Here is a 12105-nt window from a genome sequence, read left to right as displayed (position 1 = left end):
GCATAGACTCACAAGAGACAGCTATATCAGGGTTCTTTGAGCAAAATCTTGCTGGCATATGCAATAGTGTCTGGGTTTGTTGGTTGTTTATGGGATTGATCCCAGGTTGGGGCAGTCTCTGGATGGGCCATCCTTTTGTCTTAGCTCCAAACTTTGTCTCTTTAACTCCTTTCATGGGTTTTTTATCCCCTATACTAGGGAGGAATTGAAGTATCTACGCGTTGGTCACCATTCTTTCTTATTTTCTATCTTGTGTTGATTTTAAAGTAGCTATTCTAATTGAGCATGTAATAATATCTCATTGTCCTTTTTAGTGTTGCTGAGACATATTCTCATGTGCTCATCAATCATTTATGTATTGTTTTTAGAAGTAGCCTATGGCAATCCCTTTCCCAGTATTCAATCCAACTGTGTTGCTGGCATTTGCTTTACATGTTTTCTGTACTCTATGGATTACTTATGCCTTATCCAAATATATTATTTAAGTGTTTTCTGCTATCTCTTGATTGTCTTTTTTACTCAGTGGTACCTTATTCTAATGATATACATTTTAATTATAAATAAGTATTAATGTTTATTTTGTATCCTGGGACATCGGTGCCACATCCAAGTAGTCTTTGCCAAATCTGATGATGAAGAATTTTGCCCAGGCTTTTATTCTGAGTTTTGTTGGATTTGATATTAAATCCATTTGGACCGATTAGAACTGAGGGCTATCTTTGAGCATGCATGTCTCTTTGCCAGTAGTATTGTTGGAAAGAGAGGTCTTTTCCCATCGAAGAGTCTTGGCAACCTTCAAACAATCTTTTGATCAAAGAGAAGAGAGCTCATTTCTGGGATCCATTCCATTGTCTGTATGTCTGTTTTCATTCCAGCACAACACTGTTTGTATTATTTTTATTTTTATTAAGTGTTAAGATCAGAAAGCATCTTCTTGCTTTGTGCTTCTTCTCAACTGTCTTGGCACAGGCTTCTTCTGCAGTTTTGTTGGGTCCCCAAGTTTTGACTTATCCTCTTTTCATGGCTATTCATCTCTACATGTTTTCTGATTTTCTTTATGATTTATTCTTGGAGACATGGCTATTTAGGAGTGTGTTACTTAACATTCAAAAATTTGTAAATTTACAGTTTTACTTTTATGATCTATTTCTAAATTCTCTGTGTTGTGTTTAGGAGGATACTTAATTTGTGGCCTAACAGATGCTGTATCCTTAAAAAAATGTCCCTTGTGAATTGAGACAAAGTGTATATATTGTTAAAAATTTATATGCTGTCATTGAGTAGCATGCAGAGAATGTCCATTAGGTCTTCCTGACATGCTTTTTGTTTTAACTTTTAAAATAAAATACAATTGCATCATCTCTCTGTTTTCTTTATTTCTTTTTTTTTTCTACTACTCCAATTCCTCCCATGCCTCCTCTCCCCTCTCATGTATGTAACACAAGGAACAGGATAAGAAGGCTATATCTATATATTTATGCATGTTTCTCTGTCTATTTGTGTGTGTGTGTCTGTCTGTTTCTTTCTCTCTCTTTGTGTGTGTGTGTGTGTGTTTATGCAACAATAACAAATGAAGAGCAGGAACGCACTTTGTCATTTACTTTATCTATTCCCCATATGAATGGACATGTGGTTGCTTGCATGGTTGACCCATCAAGAATGATGAGTTATAAACATACCTTCTCAAGTCCTACTTTCTATTTATTTGGGTGGAAATACAGAAGTTCCCTGTAGAATTTGATGGCAATTTTCTTTATAATTTTGATAACTCTGTAGGGACTGCCATATGGCTTTCTGTAGTAGCTCTGCCTATCCATATGCCTACAGCAGTGCACAAGCTTGTCTGCTTAGTGATTTTCTGTAGAGAATAGGATGGTGGTGTCACCAACTATTAATTTGGGGCAATATTTTACTTCACTTTGTTCTTTATATATCTTAATGGTTGGTTATTAAGTATACAAATGTTTAAATTTTTGTATCTTAATATGAAAGTCCATTATTTTATCTTTATTTTTAAATTAAAATCTATTGGGTATTTTGATTTTTGTATTTAAAGAATTGTTTATCTCTTTTGATTTTCCTTTAACACCATTTTCTGTTATTTCTCTTTCAGGATTCTTGGTTTTGTGTAGAAAATCTGTCACAGACTCCATATAATTAGATCATATGTTTAATCCACTCTGATAATGTTAGTCTCTTGATTGGAAGATTTAATCTTTTTTAATTGGAAGAAGCTACTAATTAGGAAGGAGTTTTTAAATTTTAAAATTTGTTTTCTTTATGGCTTTTAGGTTCTTTTTTTTTTAACCTCTGGAATGAAAAAAAATTCAGTTGGGAAAATTGCCTTTATTAGGTGGCCTCTAAGGCAAATATTTTTCTGTTTTTTCCTTCCTCTAACATAATATTTTTTATTAATTATTTGGGAATTTTATACTGTGAATCCCATCAAACTCACTTCTCATTCCTCTCAGCTCCCTACATCAAGTCCAATTTGTGTTGCCCATATACTTACTGGAGCACAGCCAAACTCAGTGGCCAGACTATTAAAGACAACAGGCTTCTGCCAGAAGCTATCAACCATGAAGATGGTTGAAAGGTATCAAACATACCTTCTCAAGTCCTACTTTCTATTTATTTGGGTGGAAATACATTTCAGTATCTTTATCACAGTTTTAAAGTACTTTCTTCAATAGCTTCCTGTCTGGACTGTTTCTTTTCCTTTTCCTTTTCCTTTTTTTCTTTTTCTTTTTCTTTTTCTTTTCCTTTTCCTTTTTTTCTTTTTCTTTTTCTTTTTCTTTACCTTTTCCTTTTCCTTTTCCTTTTCCTTTTCTTTTCCTCTTCCTCTTCCTTTTTCTTTTTCTTTTCCTTTTTCTTTCCCTTTTCCTTTTCCTTTTTGTTTCTTTTCTTTTCCTTTTTGGTGGAGGGTTTGGGAGGAGTGGAGGAGCTTGTCACAGAAGCCTTCAACATCTTCCATTCTTAGTTATGAGTCTGCAGTCATCAATAGCAGTGCAAAAGCAGCTTCCTTGCTGGTGGCAACACAGATGGTAGACTTCCACCTGATTTCTGGTGGCAGGAATGGACCATGTACATCCTAATGGCCTCCAGGGGCAGCGCCAATCACAGACATTAACATGGCTGCTGGAGCAACATGGACCATGGATATCTTTCAAGGAGGCCTAATCCAGGAATTAAACCATTCTTCATCTCAGATATTTTGTCATTGCTTAGAGTCAGGGTAATCGTGGGTTGGGCAGTCATTTAAAGGCATAGATTATGTGAGCTCCACCCTCCTGCTGGTATCTGGGTCACTACCATCATGTTTGCTGCAGATTGAGTGGCAGCAGTAGTCGAGTGGTTCCATAACAAGGGCAGAGCCTGAACTCCAAGTTGTGGCCAAAGTATTGCAGGTGTAGAGTGGAGGCAGGCATTCCAGTGTGGTCCGAGCCTTTCAGCTGCACTGTGGCTGTGGTCCCACACCTGTGGCTTTACCGCATCTTGCTTCTCTCTGCCACATACTCCTCTGTTCTGCCAACTTTTCCATCTCTCCATTGCTCATTCATTTATTAAAGTGGTGTTCCAATATGCTGTCACACAGTATATTGTTTTGCTCAAGTAGCTTTACATGGAAATACTTGTTGCAATGAGTCATTGATCTGGTTCAAGGGTTCTGAAGCACCATGAATACTGGGCTATTGCTGAGACGAATCTTGGGTATCCTGTTGGTGCCCAGAGTTACACTGATTCATTCTGCCATGTTTTTCCCCCAATTACATAAAACCATTTTTAAAAAGCATACTCCCATTAGGCCTACCTTTTTAAAAAGTTGTTTCAGAGATACCTCACACTCTGGGAGCTTATCTTCCTCTGTTGTGTCTCCCTTTGAAGCCTCTATGGGTCTCTCAGGCTCCCTGGGCCCCATCGCACCCTCTGTGGCCATCTTGAATCTTGTTATATTTTAGATTCTTTATACTTCCTTTTCTGCATTTTGTCTTATATACTGTTGATTTTTCTATAATGAGACCTTAAAATTCAATTTTCATTTGGTTTTGTAGACAGTATCTTGTATTTTCGATGTGATAGCTACAGTGACTGAGTTGTCTCATCCTTATCAAATTCCATTTTGAGTTGATATCATTTTAGCTTTAAAAAGCAGAGAAGGACTTGGAAAGATGACTCAGTGGTTAAGAGAACTTGCTGATTTTTCAGAGGACTATAGTCCAATTCTCAACACCTACCCAGGTAGCCTATAACTCCAGCACTTGGGGATCTAAGGCTCTCTTCTTCTGGCCCACATAAATACTTCTATATGTGTGGCATATACACTCTCAGATACACATAAATGCACATAAATAAGTGTTGGAAAACGTAAAGACATCTTCTTTTCCCTCACAGAAGTCTATCTTCACCTTAAAGTTTGTGGGTATTTTACTTGCTGCAGATATGAAGCTGATATTAAGTTGACACACCAATTCTCAGCTGCTCTGAGTGTTATTTGTTATGTAACTGGATGTGTTACTGTGAGTTTAGGGCCAAATAGCAAATTCATGGCTCTGAGTTTATTGTTAGGGTGTTTTCAAGATTTTAATTAGAAATAGTTGATAGTAGTTAATGGACAACAGTCCAGATTACTTTACATAGATAGTTGGTTTTCAAAAATGTGAGAAATCCACAGAATGTGACATTTAAATGTTATTTATTCACATATTGTTCAGACTAGTCTACTCCTGACATCTTTCCCTGTCTTAGATTCAAAGAAGTTGAGCATCTTTGAGTTACTCCAGTTGTGGCAAGATAGTCACTAAGCAAGAATTGCTTCATTTCATCTCCAGACATAATAGAGTCCAAAGAAAGGACACAATTACAGGTTTTGAACAGCTTGATTTTGCTAAGACAGAATAGGTTAGTCTTTAATATCCTGTTTCTCTAAGGTCTGTCTGATGATCCTGGCCAGAAGGCTGAAGACTGGTGCTTCTACATTTTGAAATATAGGGACTGTCCAGGTGATACGTGGTCTCTATAGATGAGCTAAGTTTTGGAAGCTATTTTGTGCTTCTCATATTTTTAGGTAATATTAGTCAGGTAATAATATTCTTGGATTGCTGATGTGGTTGAAGACTGGTAGTCTCATAGCCAGCCCACACTGTTTAGCATTGAGAAAGATGATATGGATTTGAGAGCGTGTTTTTTAGATGGCATAAAATCTAAAGCCAGGACATGAGTCAGGTGTAGAATTATAAGTCTTTTAAGTTAGGATAGATGACAGAGGTCTTACTAGATGACAAAATGGTGGACTGGGTGTTGGGTCTATCTTGTAGTTTATAAATTACAAAATGGTAATAGTTGTACTCAATTTATATCTGAGATAAAAGAGTTTTTAATTGGACAGAAAGGGGGAAGTGTTTTGGATAGCCCTGTTCTGGTATTTTGATGCTAATATCACTTTCCCAGGAGGGGCTACAGAAGAGCAGTGAATCATGTATACAGGTGCCTTATGATCATTTCCCCATCTTAACTTTTCAAATAAAGGCTAGAGCCAGTGACTGATCAGTAGGAGTGAAAGTGGAGCTGAAAAGTTAGGGGGAGAGGGGACAGAGGAGGAGAGAGGGGAACGATGGAGGAGGAGGAGGAGGTGGTGGTAGAAGGAGATTGGAGCAGAAACACATGGCTTGCAGAAACCGCAGGTTATATGGGATATCATATATGGGAAATTTAGTAGTGTAGTGACAGATCTGCCCAATATGGGTGTGTAGATTGTATTCCAATTAATTGAGTTGTGATTTCTTCAACCTGGATTTATTGAGTTGGAGATTTACCGCTATATCTAATGATCTTGAAAAATGTTCAGTAACACTGAATCTAAAATACATGTCTTGTTACTCATGTTGCAGGACACCCTTGAGTAGGTATAACAGCAACAGGGCCCTCAGTTTCTCTAGGAATATTTTACTTTTCTCTTACCTTTTGAAGAATTGTTCCACTGGATATCAGACTCTTGGTTACATTGTTTGTTTGTTTTCTTTTTACAAAACATGTGGAATATGCACCATTGCCTTCTGGCCTTCAGTGTTGCTGATGAGAAGGTTGCTGAGAGAACTGAGGCTCCTTTGCAAATGACTAGTCACCTCTTCCTTCCCTGTCACTTGATTTTCATCATCTCTTGGCATGTGTCTTCAGGCTCATTATTAATGGAGTTTGATGATATTTTTGTATATATTTTTATATTAGGTCTTTTATTAAATTTTAAGAGATTTTTTCATCCACTATTTATTTAAACATTTGCTCTGTCCTTTGCCTTTTTTCTTTACACTCCTCCAGAACTCCACAATGAGTAAGTATATATATATATATATATATATATATATATATATACACACACACACACACATATATGTGTGTGTGTGTGTGTGTTATGACCACTTGGAATTGGATAATCTATCAAAGGTTTGTCACTGAAGAAAACTGACTCTTCCTATCACAGCAGCTGTTAGCTGGGTGTAGTTCTTCATGGGGAAAAGGGGCCTTGTGAGATATTACTCATCCACCTTAGCGTGTCAACTCATGTTCCCATATGCAGATCTTATTTAAGGGGCAATATTTTCTATTTTGTAGAGAGGAAAATTACAAGACATGGTGCTGTAAAATAGAAAAATGTATTGTGTTAAAGGAGGATTGGGGAAAGTAGGTAATATAGAGGGAGAGAGAAGGAAGAAGGATGAATACATGAAAGATGTTCAAAAATGCCATGGAAAACAAATTAGTGTATGTTTTATTGAAATGTACAAACACCCTCTGTATATCTACATCTATACCTATATCTATATTAATAGATTTAATCAATATAGTTATAGATATTGTAGATATAGACATAGATGATATGAAATTAAATGAAGCTATTTGATTTGGAGTATTAATGCTTTCCATGAGAGTCATGGACTCTCTAGCAGAACCACAGTGTCAAGCATGTGAAACTTTGGATTTGATTATAGAGTCCAAGATACTTCTAAAACAAATATACACTGTTTTCACTGCCTTTGTTTTCCTCCAAGGACATGAAGATAACACCCTGTTGTTTAAGACACAACACATTTCAGACACAAAATTTGGAAAAACTGAATCTGAGCTGGCTTAGAAGCCTCCTCTTTGAGGAATAACTCCCATGGCTTCATATTGCAAGCAGACTAGAGAGAAATACCATCAGTAATCCTAACCTATCCAGATGTGCAGCTTATAGGCCATAACAATTACCAGACTGCCAACAGATATTCAGTGGTACATACTTCTTGGTAATGAACACCTTAGAGCCCATACAACAGGTGGAAATTGATGTCTGGTACTGTAAAGTTAGTCAACCAGTGCTACCCATGGCTGGTGAAGTCATGGATACTAGAAGAGACCCTATAACTTCCACTGACCTAAACTAGTGCAATGCCTCTCTTCATTCTAAATACTTAACCTACTCACAGATAAATTTAACTCTTACTTTTCATCAAAGATGATTCTTTTGCAGTAGACAGACGCCATTAGAGAAATTCATAACTGGCAAAAACACAGAAAGCAACAGTGTGGAGTTCCCAACCTCAACTGAGGTATATACAACAACTCCTACACCTAAGAGAACACCACAGAAGGGGTTGGAAAGAGCATAGAAATGAGAGGGCCAGGCGGTATATGGGAAGGTGTCTTCTATCTATGACAGGGACACTGTGCCCAGGAAATCTAAAATCTATATCATCCTATTGAACGTATTCTTGTCTCCCGGGGTCTCTTCATTTTCCATTGATGTTCCCCTATTTATTTGATTAGGCAAGTTCTTATTTATTTATTTATTTATTTATTTATTTATTTATTTATTTATTGGTTCTTCGAGACAGGGTTTCTCTGTATTTATTTATTTATTTATTTATTTATTTATTTATTTATGTATTTATGTATTTATTTATTTATTTATGTATTTATTTATTTATTGGTTCTTCAAGACAGGGTTTCTCTGTATAGCCCTGGATGTCCTGGAACTCACTTTGTAGACCAGGCTGGCCTCAGAAATCTGCCTGCCTCTGCCTCCTGAGTGCTGGGATTAAAGGCGTGTGCCACCGTGCCCGGCTTGATTAGGCAAGTTCTATATCCTCTTTTTGACTTTAATGGTTCATTTTATTGCTTCTGAATCATTGTAAAATTTTAACTATTTCAGTTCTTGAAACTTTTGGTTCTACCATGTATTCACTTGTTATTCACTTAAAATTTTTTACTTTACTAATGGCTCTGGTTTGGTTATTCATTGTTTTTCTTTCTTCACATCTTCTTTGCATTCTTTACATAGTTTTAACAGTTGTATTAAAACTTTTCCTTAGAAGATCTTCCGTAAAGTTTACTTCCATAAACAGTAAACTGCTCCTCTTCATTTGTTTTTATTTTGAGTGTTTCCACACTTTGAGTGTTTCTTTACATACATAACTACTTTTAAAAACAGATTCCTAAATCTAGTAATTCTATGACTGTAGAAACCATTTTCTGCCCTGCTTTCCACATGATTTCTTTTGCTATGGCTTTTCTTAATTATTTTTTAGTACTTTTTGAAGGCTGGCTGTGGCGAAGACTACCTTTAAGTACAAAGAAGTCTTCTGACACTTCCTGGGAATGCATGAGCATCTTGTAATTTTCTCTTTATAAATGTGTAGGTGTGTGTGTGTGTGTTTTAAAAGATGTGTAACTCTTTAATATCTTGTCCAACCCAAAAGGCTAAAACAAAACTGAAGAGACTACAAAAACAGTGTATAATGTCTTTCTGTCCTTGTAAATCACTTTGATCTGAATAGAGAGGGACAGATACCAAATGCGAGAATGAAGCAATGGTCACACACATTTCTCTGCACACCTCTCCAAGAAAAGCATCAGTCAGCAGATCTCTGGCATTCAGAGTATTCATTTTGCAACCTGATGGTACAAGACTTATGAAAACTGCTTGGGACATGTATAGAGTTGCCTACCATGGAGCCTGGGATAATGAAGTATATAGCTGCTACTGTGCAAAGAACTCAAGTTGATCCAAATTGAGCACACTTTGTTGATCAAGCCATTCCCTAAAGTTGTAAGACTTCAAAGACTCCCAGGTCCCTATGCAGAAACATCAGACAGAATCTGCCAGATCAATTTTCAATGTGGGAGAAGAGAGGTTTGCTGACTTCTATTTCAACCTATCCTGAACTGTTCTCATCCCTCTTTTCAAAGCTTTATTCACTATATTCTTCATAATTCCCCTTTCTCCTAGTTTAGGATACTGTTTTAATCTGTTTGTCCAGTTATAAATTTTACTTTAAAAATATAATTAGCCATTTATAGCCATCATTCCTTTTTCAACTTAATTAGGTTCATCTGTAGATAACTGTTCTTTGTCCATTTTATTTATTTTTCATATAAACAAGTTTCCTGATTCTGAGAATTACAAACACATTTGTTGCTATCTAACTTCTTCTGACTTTATTTTTTGTGGAATTTTAAAATTAGATTTCTCTTTGTTGGGGAGTTATTGTTAGTTTTCATAGATTTCTATGGATTAATACTTATGATGATATAGCATGTTTACTTTTTCTGTATTAAGGGTTGGGATAGACATAGCTAGTTATATTTAGATATTTGCTCAAATATCCTGTTCCAGACAAAAGGAAAATAGAATATTTATGCTGTATCTGTTTTGTTCTGTGAGGCAAGGGGCCATGGTGCTGGTGGAGTGTGAGGAAGCCCTGCAGGGGTAGCTTTTGTAGAAACAGAAAACACCTTTGCTTGTTTTGTTCCCTTGTGCACAGTGCAGAGAGAAGTTATTTGCAGCTGGCTGCATAGTCCTTCTCTAAGAGGCATTAGGAATACCCCAGAGTAAGATTTCAGACAGTCCTCCTATGTGCCCAGAATGTTTACTTCCAGACGCAACTCTTTGCTTCAAATTTGACCTAATGTTTGCTCTCTGGGCTTCTTCAGTTTAAGCTTCTATTATTATTCTGCTTATCCCAGAGTTTATAGTGAAAGCTTTAGGCTGAAACTCTCATCTAAGGCCAGTGAATTCCTTTCCCATGGCTATAGATTGCCTTTATCATTTTTAACTCTAAAGTTCCATACCTTTGCTCCTATTGAGATGGCAATTGTTTGATAGGTATAGCTCAATTATCTCATGGAATGTTCTCCACAATTCTATATTTGACTGATAACATTTATTTATTTATTTATTTATTTATTTAATTTATTTAATTTATTTATTTATTTATTTATTTATTTATTTATTTATTTATTTATTATTTGCTTTAAGCTCCAGATTTTATTCCCTTCTGGGTCCATCCTCTGATTGTTCCACATCCCATACCTCTTCCCCTCAAACCCTGTCTACAGTAGGATGTTCCACCTTCTGTCCCCCACCCCACCAGACCTCTAAACTCCCTGGGGTCTCCAGTCTCTTGAAGGTTAGCTTCATATTCTCTGACTAAACCCAGACCCAGCAGTCCTCTGCTGTATATGTGTTGGGGGCCTCCTGTCAGCTGGTGTATGGTCTATATGAGAGATCACCAGGGTCCAGGTTAATTGAGACTGCTGATCCTCCTACAGGGTATCTCCCCTCCTCCACTTCTTCCAGCCTTTTCCTAATTAAACCACAGGAGTCAGCAGCATCTGTCCATTGGTTGGGTGTAAACATCTGCATTTGACTCTTTCAGCTGCTTATTAAGTCTTTTGGAGGCCAATTATGATAGGTCCCTTTCTGTGAGGTCTCTATAGCCTCAGTAATAGTGTCAGGCCTTGTGCCCCCTTCAGCTGGATCCCACTTTGGGTCTATCATTGGCCCTTCTTTTCCTCAGGCTCCTCTCCATTTCCATCCCTATAATTCTTTCAATTAGGAACAATTATGGGTCAGAGATGTGCCTGTGTGATGACAACCCCATCCCTCAATTGATGTCCTGTCTTCCTGGAAGTGGGCTTTACAAGTTCTCTCTCCTTACTGTAGAGCATTTTATCTGAGGTCCCTTCCTTTGATTCATGAGAGTATCTTACCTCCCAGATCTCTGGCACATTCTAGAGGGTTTCCTCCACCTCCTACCTTCAGAGGTTGCCTGTTTCTATTCTTCCTGCTGGCCCCTAGGACTTCAGTCCTTTTCCCCCACCTAGTACCAGATCATATTCCCCTCTCACCCCCTCATCCCATTTTCCTCCCAGGTCTCTCCCTTCCTCTATTCCTCCTTGTGGTTGTTTTCCTCTCCTTCCCAAGTGGGACAGTGGTATCCTCACTTGGACCCTTGAGCTTGTTGACCTTTTTGAGTTCTGTGGACTGTATCTTGGGTATTCTGTACTTTTTTGGGCTAATATCTAATTAGTAAGTATATACCATGCATGCCCTTTTGGGTCTGAGTTACCTCACTTAGGATGATATTTTCTAGTTTCATCCATTTGCCTACAAAACTCAGGATGTTCACATTCCTAATAACTGAGTGTATTCCATTGTATAAATGAACCATATTTTCTGTATCCATTCTTCTGCTGTGGGACATCTGGGTTGTTTCCAGCTATCACAAACAAGACCACTATGAACATAGTGGAAGGCGTGCCCCTGTGGCATGGTAGGGTTTCTTTTGGGTATATTCCCAAGAGGTATTGCTGGGTCTTCACATAGATTTATTTCCAATTTTTCTGAGGAACTTCCAGATTGATTTTCAGAGTGGTTGTACCAGTTTGTAATTCCACTAGCAGTGGAGGAGTCTTCCTCTTTCACTACATCCTCACCAACATGTGTTGTTGCCTGAGGTTTAGGTCTTTGCCATTCTGGTTTGTGTAAGGTAGAATCTCAGGGTCATTTTGATTTGCATTTCTCTGGTCACTGAAGACTTTGAACATTTCTTTAGGTATTTCTCAGCCATTCAAGATTCCTTTGTTGTGAATTCTCGGTTTAGTTCTATACCCCATTTTTTTCATTGTGTTGATTGTTTTTTTTTTTTTTTTTTTTTTTTTATTTATTATCTGGAGTTCTTTTTTAACTTTGGTTATTAGCTCTATAACAGGTGTTGGGTTTGTGAAGATTTCCTTCTCAATTTGTAGGTTGCTGATTTGTCTTATTGACTATGTTAGAAAATTTTA

This window comes from Mus caroli, chromosome 9, assembly GCF_900094665.2.
Source record: "Mus caroli chromosome 9, CAROLI_EIJ_v1.1, whole genome shotgun sequence".
NCBI lineage: Eukaryota > Metazoa > Chordata > Mammalia > Rodentia > Muridae > Mus > Mus caroli.
The sequence above is the reverse complement of the archived record's forward strand: the minus strand, read 5'-3'. Positions refer to the sequence as shown.